The 20,877-nt window shown below is 36.6% G+C and overlaps 1 pseudogene; it reads right to left on the reverse strand.

Moving 5' to 3' along the window:
- Positions 1 to 6,220: 6,220 nt before the first annotated feature.
- Positions 6,221 to 15,968, reverse strand: LOC149248092 (vacuolar cation/proton exchanger 1a-like; annotated as a pseudogene).
- Positions 15,969 to 20,877: the final 4,909 nt, after the last annotated feature.

The raw sequence follows: 20,877 nt of genomic DNA on the forward strand, positions 1-20,877 counted from the left end.
CATCCTCACCCTTGGATGAAGTCCCATCTCTGGTATTCTTCCTCATTTCCTCTTGTACCAAATCATACCATAAGTGCTCCCAACTCCATATTTTCTCCCTCCCATTCACCGAACTTTGATAGCTATGCCAGCTCTTGCAAAGGCCTAGAAGGGCTAAAGTTACCATGTCTTATTTAGGGACATTAACACTCACACCACCAAGTTCATCGTGCCACTCTACAAGCTTGCTCAGATACTGCAGAATTGTGTCATTCTTTTGCATCTTGATACTTCGAAGTTTATCCTTGAGAGCCAACTTCTGATGGTCACTACTATTCTCAAAAAACCATGTCAATCCTTTCCACATCACGAAAAAAGTTTCCTTTCCATGGAGATTCGATATAATATCATCCTATACTCCATCCAAGGTTATTCTCCTCGCCTTCGCTACATCTTTCTTCCATAGAGAAAGGTTCTGGGCATTAGATGCTTGATGTTTTGAAACATATGTCTTGATGTATTCTAGCAATCCATTGTCATCAAATACTGCCTCCATGCAGTCCTTCCATGCAACAAAATTAAAGGTTCCTTCCAATGCATACTCTAGCCTTAGTCCATTAAAGGTCATTTTCTCAACTTTGAAGAAATTATTCTACACTGATCTTCAAATTCGAACCTCTGAGAAACAACTTCCAATTTCGAGTTATAATGTGTATCAAGCTCTGATACCATGTAGAAATTAGGCTGTAGATTTTCAACTGCTCATGAAGTTTTAATCAAAATCACAAGGCACAAACCTACACTACTGCTCTGCGGGCATTATTTCACAATTTAGAAAAACAATCTCAAACATGCAAGAAGAAATAACACACATGCAACAAGTATTTTTATCTGGGGAAAGAAATATGCTAAAAACCTCAATGCTTGCTTATATTAGTCAAATGAATAGAGATGTATTACAATTTATTTGCTCAATTGGACTCCCCCTACAAGTGCACAACCTATCTCTGATCTGCTCACTAAAGGCCTCTAACCCAGACTTAGTCAAATCTTGCCTCGACTTCAAATCCTATTTCATTGCAATATTCTTTGAGGAATTGGCCCCTATTATTTAGGAAATTCCCTCAATTAAATTGAGCAATTTCTTTAGGATGATCATCTGATTACAGGCAACACATGTACACTCAAGACTAGTTTAGAACTGATGTTACACTACCTTGGAATCTCCACCTCAACTGGGTAACTCAAATTCTATGCAGGCCCTAGATATTTTGGGTTGATTAATCAGTGAGCTGGATGATCATTGAGTTTGAATGAAGTTCCACTTCTTAACTAACCTTCCACTAGTTCCTCCAGAGGTTGGAACTAGTTTAACTAAAAACAACTTGAGATAACTGATCTTGATTGCTGCAAATTAGCAATCACACATGAAAAACTAAAATCTAACTCCCCCAAATCGAATTTACTGAGTAAAATGGGTGACACAATCCATGTCACACAAGTTAACATCATCCAAGTTGTTTATTGATGAGAAAATACATATTTTCTCAATTAAATCAAGGCAAAATCAAATTGAGAATTTATTGGTGCATTTTTCAAAAACATCGAAATCATAGTGGGACCTGGATCGAGACAATTTGCATAGAAACATCCCTCTTTTATGTTGGGGATTTTGGTTAGAGAGGAACAAGGAAATTTTCAGGGATCACGTCTTGGCACCAATCCTCATTGCATCAGAAATTACAACGATTTAGTCTCTAATGCTAGCGAAGGAATAAAGCTCAGACCCTAGGTTGTTAGTGGTGGATGATACAAACTATGAAATCCCTTAGGCCTATTTCGACGAAGTATGCAATGAACAAGGAAGGTGTGGTGGAGGGATAATTCTTCACCTCAACAAGTCACATCACCTAATATTAAAAATAGGTCTGGGAAGGGGAAAAATAACTTAGCAGGGATTCTCCTATATATATATATATATATATATATATATATATATATATATATACTATTTACAGAGTAGCAGGTACTACTCAGATCATATGTTTAGACTAGGCGTTTTGATTTCTTCCATGACTACTTGACATACTTATCTCTCTATGATTGTTTTGGGTTAGGGATTTAATTTCATTAAAACCCAGTTTCGATTTATGTTCTATGTGTTGCCAATTGGTGGAATGCTTCAGGCATGTACTCATATAAATGTTTATAAACCTTAATAAAAGGTTATGATTTTGGAGTAGTCTACATAGGCGGAGGAATTACCCAGTTTTCATCGCCGCCCGGAAAATTGTCTGGCTCTAGCCATCGACAATCCCTCTGCCCTCCGCCACCCTCCCCTAGCTCTACCACCCTCCGTCCACCGCTCCGCATTCATTTCCTGACATTTCCTGACAGGTCGGATCGGAACTGGCAATCCTGACATTTCCTCACAGATTAGATCGGAGCTGGAATTGCTGCCGCGGAGAGTTAATGCCATTTCCAATTCGAAATGGAGGAATTGTGAAACCGCGGGCTGCTCCCCCAACCAACTCGACTCGGCCCCTGCAGCTCACTCACCTTCCTCCTCGACTCAGCACTTGCAGCTCACCAGAAAACTCTACCCTAGGAAATTCCTTCGCTCTACAGCTCACCACCTAGGGGACGTCACCTTCAGGTTCAGGTTCATTCAGCTGTATTGCAGTTTTACTTGAGATTGACCTCACCTGCATGCATTTTGATTGAAGATGTTTGAGTGTAGTTCGATGTACATGTTCAAATCTCCCACAGACGACTTGATTGATTGGCCTCACCCTCGCCATCTAAATTAATTTCACCTTTACATCACTACTCAGAGTTGATGGATTACCCGCACTAACATTCAAAGAAATTCGAAAGAACAAGTTTTGTTCTGGCTTTGGGTAGAATCCTCGAACAATTTCAATGAGGATAATTCTTCTTCAGTAGAACAACTATGGGGATCTACGAATTCAGAAGTTGTATTGTTGACTCTGTAATCAATATTACCAGCAACCATTGGTGTTTGTAGAGAGTCTCATTGTTTAGACGCTGGAATTTGCATTTTATTTGTTTCCCCCAGGCGACTCTTTGGTACACTGACAGATCTCTTTGTCCATTGTATTTTTGTCATTTTTTTTGCATTTTTCTTCCATATATCTTCAATTTGACCATTAGAAACCACTGCACTTCAAAGACATCAAATATATTCAACAATTATTTACCTGCTCCAAAAAATATAGAAATTTCTTTAGATAAATGAAAAACTCGACTGACTGAAGCCTTCATTTTTCTATAAATTACACATGCTAGCATAATGACGAATCAAAGCATATGTAATTGCCAAGGAACTAGTTAAAAACAAATGCTTTAGCAGTATTAAAGCTTCCACATCCAATGAAATTTATGTTGGACCCTAAAATTACAGAGAGGAATCATGTGAAGAAAAAATCAAAGAGTTTCTGCACCAAATCCTTAATGATTGAAACTGTGAATTCTACATGCAGGGGACCTTAAACATCCTTATTGATCAAGTCTTTATCTAACTTTTTTTTTCAACTTTGATTCTAAGAGAAGAGGTCCTATAGACCAAGGGGGTCTCAACAGACCTCAAAGAACCAACCAATCAACCAATCAACCAAATAAACCAATAAACAAACATATTGTCAAATGCATATCAAATCCTTGGACAAATACCTCTGCAATCTAGAAATCAACAGTAATAAGAGAGATAAGACAGAAGGAAGCATAAACTATTCCAACAACACTTCTCTAAAAAGAGAAATTGAAGGCTTCCAAGATGCTTACACAGGTGTAGGTTGAGACCATGGTGTGAAAACATCCCAGTTGAAGAAGCCTTATACTCTACACTAGGCCTCTTAGACCCCACATTGTCATGTAGAGGGTTGCAGGAGCTCACTTGTGCAAATTAGCATATCAAAACATCCATGAAACTTGCTCAAAACACTTGAAAACAAGGTTTGAAAATCAGATCATAATAACAGAATTTAGGATAGTAATGATGCAAGTCCTTTTTATCACAATATGAAGATAGTGTACAATACGTTAGCATTGCAAAAGATGGTGCACCAAGTTTTCCTTCTTTATCTCAAGCGAGAACTTCTCCAAAGCTTCCCAAGCACTACCCAGAGCAATGACACTCTCTGCAAACTCTAACGAGCAACAATTCTTACCAAGGCATCCCACCAAGCTATACTGACCTTTCCATAACCTCAACAACAAGCTAGCATCACATGAACTGTCCAACCCTTAGCTTAGATCCGCACTTGCATCTCACAAGCTTTACTCTTCACTTGTGGCACACAAGCCCAGGATCTCCAGTGCATGCCTCTCACAAGCACTTCCCTGTTACATGAGTAAATAATTGTTCTTCCGAGATCCTCCAATAGCCAACATTACACCATCACATCTCTAAGATGTAATACAAGTGATAAACGATGTAAACTTTGAAACGGGAACTATAAACTCAAAACGATAACTCTACCCAAAAAACCCCGAAAAAACATGAAAAACAGTGTTGAAAACGAAAAGTGTGTATACTAGAACGATGGTTTTTTTGGGTCAATTTTGAACATGTTTTAAAAATGGCAGTGAGAAGGAATTTTTTGTGCAAAAATTGTGCAAAAACCAGCCTGAAAATGAAAAGTGCTAATAATGGAATGATGGATTTTAATTTTCAACATTTTAAAAAAATTCTAGTAAAACCGAATTTTTATGTGCAAAAAATGTGCAAAAAACACCCTCAAAATGAAAAATGTTGATGCTGAAATAACACTTTTTTTTTTGGTGAATTTTCAACATTTTGAAATAATGGTGTAAAAGATTTTGTTATGACTCCGAAAAACATTAAAATTTCAAAAAAATAATGAAAACAATGAAAAAAAACAAAAAAAAAAGTTAAAAAAAAAACTATAATGTAAATAAAAATATATATTAAAAAAAATCAATCATAAAAATGTAAAAGAAAAAAAAAAACAAAATTAACCTATAAAATATAAGAATTAAAAAAAAAAAATGTGGTAAACCATAAAAAAATTTGGAAAAAAATTAAAAAAATAAAAGAAAACTATAAAATTAAGTAAAAATAAGAAATTTTAAAAAAGTATTAAGAAAAACTAAAAAAATAAATTATATTAAATTAAAAAAAATTAGATTAAAAAAATAGAAAAATAACAAAAAAAATGAAAAAAAAATTAAAAACTACAAAAATTAAGATTAAAAACGTTTTCAAAAAACCCTAAAAAACAAAAATATGCTAAAATTAAAAACAAAATAAAAGCCTGAAAAACAATTAAAATTAAAAAAAATACATATTTTCAAATTAAACATCATTTTCAAAAAAACATTAAAATTTTAAAAAGCTAAATATATTTTTGATATTTTTTAAAATAACATTTAATATATATATATATATATATATATATATATATATATATATATATATATATATATATATATATATATATATATATATATATATATATATATATTACAAATATATATAAAATTAAAAAAAAACATTTAATATATATATATAATAAACATATTTAACAAAATTTATTTTTTATTTAGAAAACGATTTTATCGACCACCACCCCCACGGGTGGCTGGGTGGTGGCTATTTGATTCTGAAAATCAAATAGCCACTTTCCGGCCACCCCCACGGGCGGTTGGGCGGTGGCTATCTGATTCTTGAAATTATATAGCCACCACTCAGCTGCCTGTGGGGGTGGTCGGGTGGTGGTTATTTCATTCTCAGAATCGGATAGCCACCGCTTGGTTGCCTGTGGGGGTAATCGAGCGGTGGATATCGGATTCTGAGAATCGGATATCCACCTCAAGGGCGGTCAGGGGGTGATTATGCGATTCCGATAATCAAATAGCCACTGTCTAACCGTTAGTGGCGGTGGTCATCTGATTCTTGGAATCGAATAGCCATCGCTCGACCACCTGTGGGGGTGGCTACCTGATTCTCTGAATCGAATAGCCATCGCCCAGATGCCTGTGGGGGTGGCTATCAAATTCTTGGAGTCGAATAGCCGTCACCCAGTTGCCCATGGGGGTGGCTATCCTATTCTCGGAATCGGATAGCCACCGCCCAGCCACCCATGGGGGTGGTCGGGCAGTGGTTATCTGATTCTAAGAATCAAATAGCCACTGCCTGGCCACCCCCACGGGTGGTTGGGCGGTGGCTATCTGATTGTTAGAATCAGATGGCCATCGCTCAGTCGCCTATGGGGGTGGCCAGGCGGTGGCTATTCGATTCCGAGAATCGGATAGCCACTCCCATGGGCAATTGGGCGGTGGCTATTCGATTCCGATTACAGGAACTGGTACTGTTATGCGTTCAATATTTGTAATATGTGATTTTCACATTAATTTTTAAGTTAATCATTACTTTTTGAAAAAGAAGTGATTATTATTATTTTTTTGACATGAAATTCATAAAAAAAAAACTAATATTTAACCATTTTTAGTAAAAATTTTCATATAAAAATTGTGATTTTGACATGTCAATTCTAGCAAAAAATTATCAAAACGTGTAGTTTTTTAGTTATATTTCTGTTAAAATTGGTTATTTTTATGTCCATTGTTAAAAAATATTGTTTTTTAGAAACAATTATTTCATGTGGATTGAAAGACTAATTAAGGATGTATAAATATGTAGAATATCGAAAATTCAAAATATCGACCTTCTAATTTAAAAATGCAAAACAATAAAAACCTCACAACAAAAAAATTAAAATTAAAATAAAAACAAGAAAATATGAAGAAAATGACCACTTCAAAAATTATTAAATTTACAAAATAATTATTTACATTTCATACATTAGAAAATTTAAAGTCAAAAAATAGGTCTTTTAAAAAAAGGGTCTGATGCAGAATTACTACTTTTTAAAATTAGCGTGCAAATCACTACCATTCTAAAATGCAATGTACATAAAAAAAATTAAAGTGCCAAAAGCTATGCTCTAAAAAAAACATGTGTGTTCTGCATCACCCCTTTTCAAAATCAAGTCACTTTTTTGCTATCTCTACGAAACGGGTAACAGTATCAGTTCCCGTTTCAAAGTTTACATTGTTGATAACAAAGACAATCTCCTCCCTTTATATATACTGAGGTGAGAGAGGCTAACAATAAAACATGGACTAAGTCCACAAACAACACTATTGCTAAGTCAACAATAATGCCTCCAATGGAGAGCTACTTTAAGCATGAATGCCACAGGGCACAATAGGGTTTCTACCATAGATGAAGATCTTCATCTAATCTTGATACAATTAATGAAACAATTATTTTGAAATCATCTTGATTATTTTGTGGAACAGTACAGGTGTGTGCCAAGATTGGTCAATTTTACCTAATTATTTCCCAATTACTGCCGATTTAATATTTTCAGGACTTTTTGTCCATTAATTTGTCCATTATCTCAGAGTTGATGGATTACCCACACTAACGTTCAAAGAAATTTTGAAAGATCAGGTTTTGTTCTGGCTTTGGGTAGCTGATGAAATAATGATGATCTAGACACTAACTTCACCAGTGAATGAGACTTCTTTGTGTGTGAACTAAAGATTAGTATAATAATTTGAATCATATAATCATATAACAATTTGATTAAATATTGTTAGATAATGGTATTTAATAACTATAATTGGGTACGATATTTCAATCATATAATCATATAACAATTAGGTCCAACCATTCTTCTCCAGTTCACCCATCCAGTTGAAGAAGCCTTATACTCTGCACTAGGCCTCTCAGACCCCACATTGTCAAGTAGAGGGTTGCAGGAGCTCACTTGTGCAAACAAACAAACCAACACCACAAAAAAAAGTGAAGTTCACTCCAAAATTGCACTGAAATGATTTGTGATTACATAATTATATACATGAAACAATCTCCTTGGATGAAGTTTTGACTAGGCTAACCTGTGATATAAAGGACTTATTTTCATGTTTTCTCTTGTAGGTTTTAACCCTGTACAGAAATTACCTGCATACGAATTCTTAAACAAAGAAAATAAACAATGCGAGAGCATAACCCATAAAACACATATGCACAGAGATTTTTCCTTGGATCCCAAAAGCGGGACTACCAGCTTGATTTTTCATTATGTTCCTTTCAATGTTACAATACATATTTATACATGCCGAAGCATCCAATACCATGGACCGAAAACCATCGCGTCCAATACCATGGACTGAAAACCATCGCGTCTAATACCATGGGCCGAAAAACCATCGCATCCAAAAAAAACATGTGCGAAAATCATGTACAAAACCATAGGTGGGTCCACCAAACCTAACATATGGTCCAAAACCAAAATTTTCCGGGGCGCTGCCCCGAACCTCATAAAGTGGGGTTACGGGTGTCCTTCAAACCCCCTATTAACTACGTGGAAAGAATATAACAAAACCCAACAATCTCCCACTTGTTGTTTTCTTTCCACAGGGGGCCACATGAGAGCTTAGTCATTTTTTCAGCCCTGAGATTCCCATTGCTTCTCTACACCAAGAGAACTTGTCAGAGTTCACAGATTTTGTCAATGCATCTGCAGTATTCTTCAAAGTGTCCACCTTTACCAGCAACACCTTTCTGTCTTCTATCATATCCCTCACAAAGTGATACTAAACATCAATGTGCTTTATCTTTGAATGATAAGCAGGGTTCTTTGCCAAGAAAATTGCACTTTGGCTGTCACAGTCTATTCTTATAGCTCCCTGTACTAACCCCATACTTGAACACAATCTCTACAACCAAACTGCTTCCTTTCTTGCATGAGTGGCTGCCATGTATTCTGCCTCTGTAGTTGATAGTGCCACTACAGATTGTTTCTTACTCATCCAACTGACTGCAGCTCCAAATAGGTTAAACACATATCCACTTGTAGATCTTCTCTTATCCAGATCTTCAGCCCAGTCTGCATCAACAAAACCATGAATATCCAACACCTTGTCCAATCCTGGTCTTCCTTGGTAGCACAAACCATAATCACTAGTGCCACGCAAATACCTGAAAACCCGCTTCACTGCTGTCCAGTGCTCCTTCCCAAGTTTTGACATAAACCTGCTCAATACTCCCACTGCATGTGCAATGTCTAGTCTAGTACAGACCATTGCATACATCAGGCTACCCACTGCACTTGCATATGGAACACGAGACATGTCCTCTTCCTCTTCTTGTGTCTTGGGACACTGTTCAGCAGATAACCTCACACCTACAGGAATAGGAACCTTCACCGGTTTACTATCCTGCATATTAAACCTCTGCAATATTCTCTCGACATACTTCCTCTGGTTTAACCAGAGCTTCCTCTTTGACCGAAATCTTTTAATTTCCATGCCCAAAATATAGTTTGCAGCACCAAGATCTTTCATGTCGAATTTGGAGGACAATTGGGTCTTCAAATCCTGGATAATTCTTTGTCATTTCCAGCCAGCAACATATCATCCACATACAAGACCAGATAAATAACACAATCACCAATTAATTTAAAATACACACAATGATCTGCTTTGCTTCTGGTGAAGCCAAGTCCCCGTATAAATGTATCAAATTTCTGATACCACATCCTTGGTGACTGTTTTAACCCATACAGAGACTTCTTTAACTTGCATACCAGTTCTTTCTTACCCTTCACCGCAAAGCCTTCAGGTTGCTTCATGTAGATTTCCTCTTCCAAATCCCCGTGAAGAAATGTTGTCTTCACATCCATCTGTTCTACCTCAAAATCAAAAGCAGCAACAACAGATAAAAATAATCTAATAGAAGTTACCTTGGCAACAGGAGAAAAAATATCACCAAAATCAATTCCCGGCACCTGGGAATAACCTTTTGCTACCAACCGAGCTTTGTATTTCTCCACCTTTCCTTCTGCATTTGTCTTCTTCTTGAAGACCCATTTGTTGCCAATGGGTTTCCTTCCTGCCGGCAACTCCACCAGATCCCAAGCTTCATTTTTGTGCAAAGATGCCATTTCATCGACCATGGCCTCTTTCCAGAGTTTTCCATCCTATGAATCCACTGCTTCCTTCACAGTTTTGGGATCATCATCAGTAACAGACAAAGAAAAATTTGAACTGAAAGCAGATGGACTATACCTTTCTGGCTGCCTTCTTTCTCGAACTTATCTTCTCACAACCAGAGTTTGTGGCTCTTCATCTTTCGATTCCTCCTCTGCTGCAGAGTCTGATTCTTCCTCCTTTGGCTCAAACTCTATCTTCTCAGGTTCCTTTGGTTGGACTTCATGTTGAATAACATCTTTTACCTCTCTGAACAACACATCTCGGCTGTACACAACCTTCCGTGTGACTGGGTTCCAAAGCTTATAACCCTTTAAACCATCCTTATACCCAATAAAGATGCACTTTTCAGATTTACTATCCAACTTGGTTCGTTTCTCCTTTGGAACATGTACATATGCATCACATCCAAATACCCTTAGATGTGAGAGAGAGGGTTTCTTACCAGTCCATACTTCTTGTGGAGTCTTATCCTCCAACGCTAATGAAGGTGATCTGTTGATCAGGTAACATGCAGTATCCACCGCCTCTGCCCAGAATTCCTGTCCTAACCCGACACCACTGAGCATGCTTCATGCCCTTTCCATCAACGTCTTGTTCATTCTTTCTGCGACTCCATTTTTCTGAGGTGTATATGGAGTAGTCTTCTGCCGTGCTATACCACACTTCTTACAAAATTCTTCAAATTCCTTGCTGCAAAACTCTCCACCATTATTTGTCCTTAGCACCTTTATCTTCTTCCCTGTCTGATTTTCCACCAGAGCCTTAAATTCTTTAAACCTGTCAAAGACTTCAGATTTCTTCTTAAGGAAATATATCCATGTATTCCTTGAGAAGTCATCTATGAATGATACATAGTACACAGACTTACCCAGTGATGGAACCTTCACAGGTTCAAACACATCACTGTGCACAAGCTCTAATATCTGTTTCGTCCTCTTACCACCAGAGGGGAAACTCACCCGATTCTGCTTCCCATACACACAATTTTCACAGAAATCAAAATCCAGAGAGCTATCATTCATACCTTCTACCATACCTTTACCATGAAGTATTCGAAGGCCCTTCTCTCCAATATGTCCAAGCCTTTGATGCCACAACATGGTATTCTCTCTAGAGACCACTAGATTTTCTACTCCATTTTCAGGAACCATAGAACTATTGCACCCATCAACAACAGTGCTACCTTGCAGCTTGTACAGAGTTCCAATCCGAACTCCCCACATCAATATCAGTGCTCCTCGAACCATCTTGTAGGTATCTTTCTCGAACACCGTCTTTACACCTGCATCATCCAACTTGCTTACAGAAATCAGATTTCTGGCCAATGCAGGAATATGTAGAACACCCGGGAGTGTTCTAACCCTTCCACCTTGCAACTTCAACTTTACTTTTCCTCGACCAATGATTCTAGCCTTCCTATCATCTCCTAAGAAGACATCACCACCATCATATTTCTCATACTCGCAGAACCACTCTCTATGGGTAGTGAAGTGAAAGGATGCACCTGAGTCAATCAACCATGCCTGATGATCTACATGTGTACTTGAAGAAGCCAAGTACACATCCCCACCTTCATCTGAGGTGGTTTTCGCCTCTGCAGAAGGAGCGTCATCAAATCCCTTTCCTTTATCAGGAGCTTTAGATTTACAATCCCTTCTGAAGTGCCCTTCCTTTTCGCATTTCCAGCACACCACCTTTGTAGGTTTTCCTGGAGATTTAGATCTCCCTCTAAATTTAGATCTCCCACTCGATGACTTATTTTTGTTTCTGTTGTGGGACCGTCCTCGTACAGACAAGGCATCACCATTCTGGTTGTCCATATTTTTCCGTCTCATCTCCTCCGTTAGCAAGGCTGAGACTATTTCATCAAACTGCAAAGCAGTTGCATTGCTACCTATTGCAATAACCAGACTATCCCACGAATCTGGTAGAGAACACAACAGACTGATGCACTTATCTTCATTTGAAATTTTAATATCAACAGATAATAACTGACTTACCACAGTATTAAACGCATTCAGATGCTCTGTCACCGACTCTCCATCTTTCATCCTCAGGTTATACTGCTTTTTCCTTAGGAACAGTTTATTCACCAGAGACTTAGATTGGTACAAAGTCCCTAACTTGACCCACAAAGCCTTTGCCGTAGCTTCCCCTGATACATTTAGCAATACTGAATCTGAGACACACAATTGTATTGTGCTCTTTGCCTTCCGATCCAACTTCTTCCATTCTTCATCAGTCACTCCCGATGGTTTAGTACCCGGATCTACCGCGATCCACTGATCTTTATCCACCAACAGATCCTCCATCTTGAGTTTCCACAACTCAAAATTCTGACCATTGAACTTCTCAATCTCTATCTTTCCACTGCTCGCCATGTTCTTTCACCACCAGAATCGATCTCGCAGATATCCCACTGAACAGGGTCTACCACAGGCTCGAGCGAAACCCCTCAGCAACAAAGGCGTCCCCTTGAAGCCAAAACAGCTCTGATACCAAATGTAGGTTTTAACCCTGTACAGAAATTACCTGCATATGAATTCTTAAACAAAGAAAATAAACAATGCGAGAGCATAACCCATGAAACACATATGCACAGAGATTTTTCCCTGGATCCCAAAAGTGGGACTACCAGCTTGATTTTTCATTATGTTCCTTTCAATGTTACAATACATATTTATACATGCCGAAGCATCCAATACCATGGACCAAAAACCATCGCGTCCAGTACCATGGACCAAAAACCATCCGTCCAATACCATGGACCGAAAAACCATCACGTCCAAAAAAAACGTGTGCGAAAATCATGCACAAAACCATAGGTGGGTCCGCCCAACCTAACATATGGTCCAAAACCAAAATTTTTCGGGGCGCTGCCCTAGACCCCATAAAGTGGGGTTACGGGTGTCCTTCAAACCCCCTATTAACTACGTGGAAAGAATATAACACAACCCAACATCTCTGTAGCTAGAGAGGCAGGGGATGTGTCCTTATTGCCTTGTGATAATGAATTTTTTACAAAGGAAAGCATTGAAGAAGAGGAAATTCATATTGGGGTATGTGGAGAAGATAAAGCATGTAGCATTACTCATGCTATCCCTAAAGAATAGCTGTATGGAGGATATTCTAGGGAGAATTCTAAAGTAATTCAAGAAGATTTTTTAGATTTGGAAGGATAGGTTTTCATTTCAAATTCAAGCTCTTATGTAATGAGATACAGGTGGCTGGGATTTGAGATCTGGAGAATATGGTTAAATAATTTGATATATATATATATTATATATATATATATATATATATATATATATATATATATATTATATTATATATATATATATATATATATATATATAACAGAGGACATCTTACTCACATTTCCTAGTTGAAGTATGTCTGCTGCAATAGCCAAAGGCACTAGAGGAAACAAGAAGCTTAATTTTGTTCCCAGAATGACTTCATATAGATTACATAAGAGCAATCTCAACCACTTGTATCTGATTACATAAGAGCTATTATCCAATTTAAAAATCAGGGGGTTATGATGAATCTGACAAGTCTAGATTTGTATATTATCGTCTACAACAAATGTTGAATGAAATAAGTTTATGGATATAATATGCATTGCAATAGGGGTGCGAATCCAAACTTGTAAGATATATGCTATTATTAGTAGAGTGGAAAATAAAGTAATAGTCTCCAGGAAATGAAAATCCAAGTCCATGGGTTTTCCCATAATCCAGGCTAGAGCAATCATAAAGGGGATCTGCAAATACAAGTGATTGATATTCAAAATTTGTTCAATGTTTGTGAGAAATAAAGAAAATAGTACTCAATTAAAGTACTGTCAAATTCTCTATATGCAGAGCTCACAACAAACATGGCAATCTGTGTGCAGAACCCATAGCCACAGCCAAGGATATATCCTGCAACAGAAGGAAATGCATGAAAAACCTTCAATTTTCAAAGTAATAAAGAGAATATGGAAGAAATGATGTTGTTGTCATGTGACAAATAAGGGAGCAACAAAAGTTTTGAATATTTTAGATAGGTTAATAAGGTTACTTGTTTAATATTAAATACACCACTAACTAAATTTAGAGACTTTGTTGTAAATTTTTCCTTATGAGGGAAAAATATTTTACTCTACAACTTTGCTGCTCACAAGTTTGTTTTTGAGAGCAAATGATACGGCGCTGGCATGCTCGGTTGCATTGCCTACGATCGGTAACAGTATTATACTGATAAAGTTCACAGATATTTCCCATGATTCTGCTACGTCCTGATCAAATAGTCAAGCTATTTTATAAAACGAGTAGGTAGAAGATAAATTTGGTTAAATTGGTTTAACATTTTAAAGGAACTAATATTCACCTCAATGGTCTCAACAATATACTGAGAAAGCAGGGAGATAACAACAGTCAGAGTGCAGTGCCAGACAATTGAACTTATGCATCCTATGGATGGTTCTTTCTCATCTTCTTCTCCTTTTGTTTCCTGCAACAGAAGTATAATATTTATGTTTGTATGTGCCAAGCAAGAACCAAGACTTGTGCAATTGATATAGTTACAATTTATTAATTAATTTGTACCTGGCCTACTTCAAACAATTGTCTGTGTGTCCTTAATTGGAAGAACAAATATGCAGCATAAGCTATCAGCATGATGATGCTGCTGACTCTAGATAGTTGTAATGTTGATACAACTGCTTCACTATATGCCATAGATTGTTGAAGGGTCAAGGGTAGCATGAGACACAGTGAAGCCATCATGAGAAGACTGGAGTCGATTCCAGAAATAACCTACATCATATAGCAATACAACACCCATGGTTAGGCCCCAATGAGTGAATATCATGAGTAGTTCGGACTTGTTTTTGTGGCCTAGGTTGTTAAAGAAAACTAAAAATATATCACATGCCTTGTCAAACCATTGTTATTTTTTCATGTTCGCAGTTCCTCCACAAAAGAGAGATGTGCCAAGCACAAAATATAAGTTGGAAAGCATAGAGCCTAGTAGAGAATGCTTGACCACATTGGTCTTGCCATGGTAAAGTGAAAACACTGCAATGAGCATCTCTATTGCATTTCCACATGTGGCGTTGAGCAGCTCGCTAACTATAGGAGAATTAATTAACAATATATTTGCATCAGTTACTTCGAAATGTCAAACACTTTCTCACATATATCAATTAGCTCATATCTTGTATCCACAAATATGAGTACATAGTCCATATACATATAAGAATATCACTTGTTGGTCTAGTGTAGAATGTAATTTGTCTGCAACAATTTACAACAAAACATTAGATTGTAGAACCAAGAAACATAATATTTTATGAAGTCACTACACTGTAGTGACCATTCCAAGTGTATAAACAATTGCAGTACAAGGTATAGATTACACGTAACCTATGTACATATACCATGAAATTTTTGACTTACTCGGTGACAAAGCCTATACATTCAGCAAGAGGTGCAAGGCCAAGCAAACTTATGATGAACACCCAAACCTGCAAACAAAAGACACTACACTTGTTGAGATCTGGAGAATATAGTTTAATAATTTGATATATATATATATATATATATATATATATATATATATATATATATATATATATATATATATATATATATATATATATATATATATATATATATATATAAGAGAGGACATCCTACTCACATTTCCTAGTTGAAGTATGTCTGCTACAACAACCAAAGGCACTAGAGGAAACAAGAAGCTTAATTTGGTTCCCAGAATGACTTCATATAGATTACATAAGAGCAATCTTAGCCACTTGTATCTGATTACATAAGAGCTATTATCCAATTGGATAATCTTACTCTTATTGTTTAACTGTATAAGTAGAATAACCAAATATTTTGGTATGAAATTGACTTACGTGATACTCGAAGCGGCCAAAATGTTGAGTCCATCTTAAGATGTGAAAGAAATTGAAATATTAACTGGCCCAGTAGACCTTACCCACAAAACAACATGATGGGATTCACCCTCTTCAATATTATGCAAATACAATAAACTTCTGAGTATATACCATAAAATAGATGTTATCAACTTATCAAAACTCGCACAAATTCTAAAGGAAACCACTGATAGTGCAATTGTAAATCTTCATATCAAGAAAATAGTTGACAAGGTACTTTTATAAAACCAAAAGGAGGGTGCCACTGGAACTAACAAAAATGGAGGCATGCTTGAAATGATTTCTCTGATAACAAGGCTCTCATGAGCTACGACCTTTGCTCAAATCGTTACCTCCCAAACCTGCACATGTTGTGGCAAAGCAGTAAAACACAAATCCAACCCTGGTGGAACAACAACCTTCTTCTCACTTTAGGTGGCCTCTCCTCCGAGATAAGGTGCATAACGCTATGGTAACCTAATCCAATCAAATGGTAATCAAAATGAATAGAGGATGAGGCTTAGGACAACAAATCTGAATGCTGATATTTACTCCAATGTATTTCAAATTTGTAATAGCAAAAGGAAGAGTTGATTTTATTTATTTTTCAGATAGGTTAAGGGCAAGATTAATGTCTAAAACACTATTGGGATTATGTATTATGGAGTCTATAAGGCAACCAATGCATGCTGATTTCTCAGGATGACACGGAAGGATATAGCCCAAATGAAGAACCCAAAGTAAACATATCTGGCTGGCCATTAAAAAAGAAACTTCTTGAGCTGAATCTAGATGTAGAAAGACCCCCAACATGCATAAATGGTGTGCCTACCAGAAGATCATGTAAATTATAGCAAATCTGAATCAAGAAAGAAGACACATAACAAAATTTTCTAGGAATGGTAGACTTAAATGGGGAATGAACCACAATTAAAGTTCTTCTTACAATGATTGGAACTATGAAGCTTCCAGCCCTTGAATGATAGGATAGGATTCCTGAGGAATATAAGTAAAATAGCTTCTAGGATTCCTGAGAAATAGAATTACAATACTTTCCTGGATTCCTAAGGATACACGCACATAGCAGGTGCTTTCGTTGAACTAGGGCATGGAATGTAGCATAGTGTTCAAGGAATGATTCTGACTGGAAATCAGTCAGTGCATGGTGCTATGATATTCTGGTATCTCTCAATTATAAACATGATTGAACAAAACAAGGATTAGGCTTTTTCTCATTAAGTAGTAAGAAAAAGAGGTACAAATCTACATAGGTTTTCTTTTGAATGCATAAATAGATTTGGCTCCATGAAAAACCCCTAAAACATTGGAACTGTATAGATTCATTATCTGAAAGCTGCAATTCAAACAATTTCTAATTGGATTTAGGCAAAATTTGTTAATAAATATGACCAAATATGGTCTAGAACATTGAATGTTTATACTTTGAATCTATGACTCGAGACCATTGTATCATCCCCAAAAATAGACCACTAGGCCTGCATGATTGACCTTCTTGGCCGTTCTGGGTGCTTGGGTGAGGCCGATAAAGGAGGCCATGAAGCTTTTGTATTGTGGGGACCTTCAGGTAGGGTATGTCACCTATGCCAGTCTCTTGCAGGGATGTGTTGGCACAAAAGCCTTGGCAAGAGGGTAAGTGGATCCATACCCAAGTGTAGTCCTACTTAGCAAATGGTCACCCTAAAAAAACATGGCCAACATTCATTGGATTGCATCTATTCATGTTGTCAAAGAAATCTTTCCTTTAAGGAATGCCTTGTTCAATGTGAATGAGGAAAGAAGAAACATCTTAAAGGAAATTCTTGCATTCCAAATTTTTTGCATCCTTTTGTGCTATTTATTTTTGTCATTATTGAGTGATTGATATTTTAGACCTCAAAAAAAGCATAAAAGAGGTTTTATATTTATATATATGTTGGATACCTTGCTAAGACTAAAATTTTGGTTTTGATGTGCTTTCATATTGTTTGACTAGATTAATTCAAAATGGGCAAGCGAAGCAAATGGCAATATATCATGGATCTTGAGGTGCAAGACCTCAAAGGAAAAATGACGTTCTCTAGTAAAGACTTGGTTTGGACGGAAATAAATAGAAAAAACATTAGTATTGATCGAGTTGCTATAATCCCATTACGAAAAGTTGTTGATTTTATCAAAGGAGAGGAAGAAAATCCTATTGCTCCATGTAAATTCATATAAAAAACAAAAAAACAAAAAACCAAAAGAAAGACCTATTGCTGCATTGCAATATGATATGTGAGTATTTAAAATATATATTGTTTAGATCTTTTGAAACAACAATTATCTTTCTTTGTATGTACTAACAATTTAAATTTTTGGTGTAGTTATCATTGTTCATTTGGCAAAGAGGACAAAAGAGGAAATCTTTCAGCTAAATGAAGGACCTCATTTGTGCAGAAGAGGGGTTGCCAATGCCACTTTACTGTGAAAGTTATGCATGAAATTCCTGATAGAGCAATATTAAGTTTCAATATGTATGAACATTAATATGGGGAAGGTTGGGCTTGCCATGGTCAATGTGACACTTCAGGTGAGATCAGGGCCTTGCATAGGCCAAAGCTTTCAAGGGACATTGTTGCATATGTAGAGAGTTTCTTCTTTTTGGGAGAGCCTATTTATGTAGTGTATAGAACCCACATTAATATACATGTTGACATCGATGTGGTAGCTTGAGATAGATATTTCTTCTTATGCAGGAAGGATATTGTAAACATCTATAATAGGTTGGCGAAGGGAAATTATCAACTTCACAAAAAGGATGAAATAAGTGTAAACCTTTGGTATCAAAAGCATCAGGAAGATTTTTTCTTTTACCAAAAGCCCAATGGTGTGGAGGTCACTTTTATAATAGGGATTCAAACAAAGTAGATGTTGGAGACAATGGTCAATCTATCACACAATAGCTTAATAGCCATGGATTCAACATTTAACACAAATAAATATGTGGTAAGTCAGATGCCAATGGTATATTGAATATATTTATTTAAGTTGTATACATTCAGAATGATTAATAACTTGTATTTGAATTTATATAATGTTCAAGATGACAGTATTAGTTGTATGCACTCGTGGCATTTGTATCAGTGGGGTGCCTATTGCATGGCTCGTGGCATCACAAAACACATCAGATGATATTGCAATATGGCTGGAGTAGCTCATGCGCAAGTGTTTCCAAGCCCATCCTAATTGGAAAGTTAATGTTTTCATGGTTGATGATGCACTAGCTGAAATCAGTGCCTTGAGGTAACTTTAACATTGCCATGTTATAACCAAATTTGCATTTTTTCTAAAAGTACCACACTAAAATGCATTGAATAGGTAGGAGGATCACAAGTTGTGATGTGATCTTATGCGTTTGGCATGTACAGAGGGCTTGGTTGAAAAATGTCAATCGGTTGGCCACTAGTTCCATAAAAGTCAAGGAGATGTTCAGTGAGTTAGGTTTCATCATGAAACACACTCTGAATTATGAAGCGGAAGATGCAATCAATCAATTTTTTTATCAAGTTTGCAGATGAAGAGAATTTCTTAGATTATTTCAACAAGAATTGGGTCACTGGAGATAAGATTTGTAAGTAAACAATTTTTTTCATATTAGATGCATTTTTTTCTTTTATAAAGGTGATATAGTGAGACTGACATCGTTCTATTTGCAATTAGGTATGTGGGTGAGAGGTTGTAAGGAGTTTCCTCATGCAAATTAGGAGACCAATAATGCTGTTAAGTCATACCATTGTTACCTAAAAACAACATTTCTATTTGATAGAAGGAGAAAATGTGCCCAAAGGATGGATTGGTTATTGCATATGATATTAACAATAGTTGAACCTTGTTATCGGTTCAAGGAAATCTTAAAAGAAGAAGGATTTATAAACAACTACAAGAGAGAAAAGCAACTAGAATCATTAATGGAATGAGCAAGAAAAATTATGGATACTAATTTTTGTCCCCATGAGAGCATAACTCATGCTTATTGGGTGAGAAGTCAGACAAATCGAGCTAAAAAATACCTTGTCACCTGGTATTTTAAGGATCTTATAACGTGTGAATGTCCATGGTCTATCTGTGGAAACATTTGCAAGCATGCCATAAAGGTTAATTGGTTATATTTCCACTCGGATAATTCAAATCCACTGCTTCATCAGCATGCAGAGGATAACATATGCAATGGCCCACCTGAGATTAATATAGAGCATCAAAACCATGATGCAGATGTTGATGCTACTCTTATGGCCACAAATGTTGTTGATGCAGATGTCGAGGCACTTCATTTGGCAAGGGAGGAGTTGTTTAGCTATACACATCTCATTTTAGATAACCCTCCTACTACTTTGGCAAAGACAATCTAGTTGACTGGTATGCTTAAAAAAATGTTGGATGAAGCCAATAATTTGCACGTTACTGATTTTGACTTCACACTTGGATTGGGTTCTCTTGATCCATCTTTGAAGAGGAATAAGAGTTTCCTTAGCCCCACCAAAAAAAGAAGAAGCAACAGAAAAAACAATGGATTGGAAATTGATTTAAATGTTGATCCATTAGAATATGAACCATTTGAGTTTCAATACCTCAATAAGCGAGGACATCATCGATCAAATAATGCCATGCCTATGGTTCCAGGTTAGTTTCATGTGTTGAATAGAGTCATGGTTTTAGATTTAAGTATTTAATCATCACTATTCTTTAACATGTGGTATGTTTATTTTTACAGCAATGCAACAATCCCCAACCATGGCAATAACCCAAGACCAAAGGGAGATGCAAGACCATCCAACCTTACCTATCATGCCAGGTACATTTGACACTCTTTCATTGTGTATGCACATATACCTTGATGCTCTAGAAAATTTCTTTGCGATAACGTTTGACATTCTTCTAGGTAA

This window comes from Pinus tabuliformis, chromosome 7 (assembly GCF_031772625.1).
Source record: "Pinus tabuliformis cultivar Carrire ecotype Pingquan chromosome 7, CPIR1, whole genome shotgun sequence".
Classification (NCBI taxonomy): Eukaryota; Viridiplantae; Streptophyta; class Pinopsida; order Pinales; family Pinaceae; genus Pinus; species Pinus tabuliformis.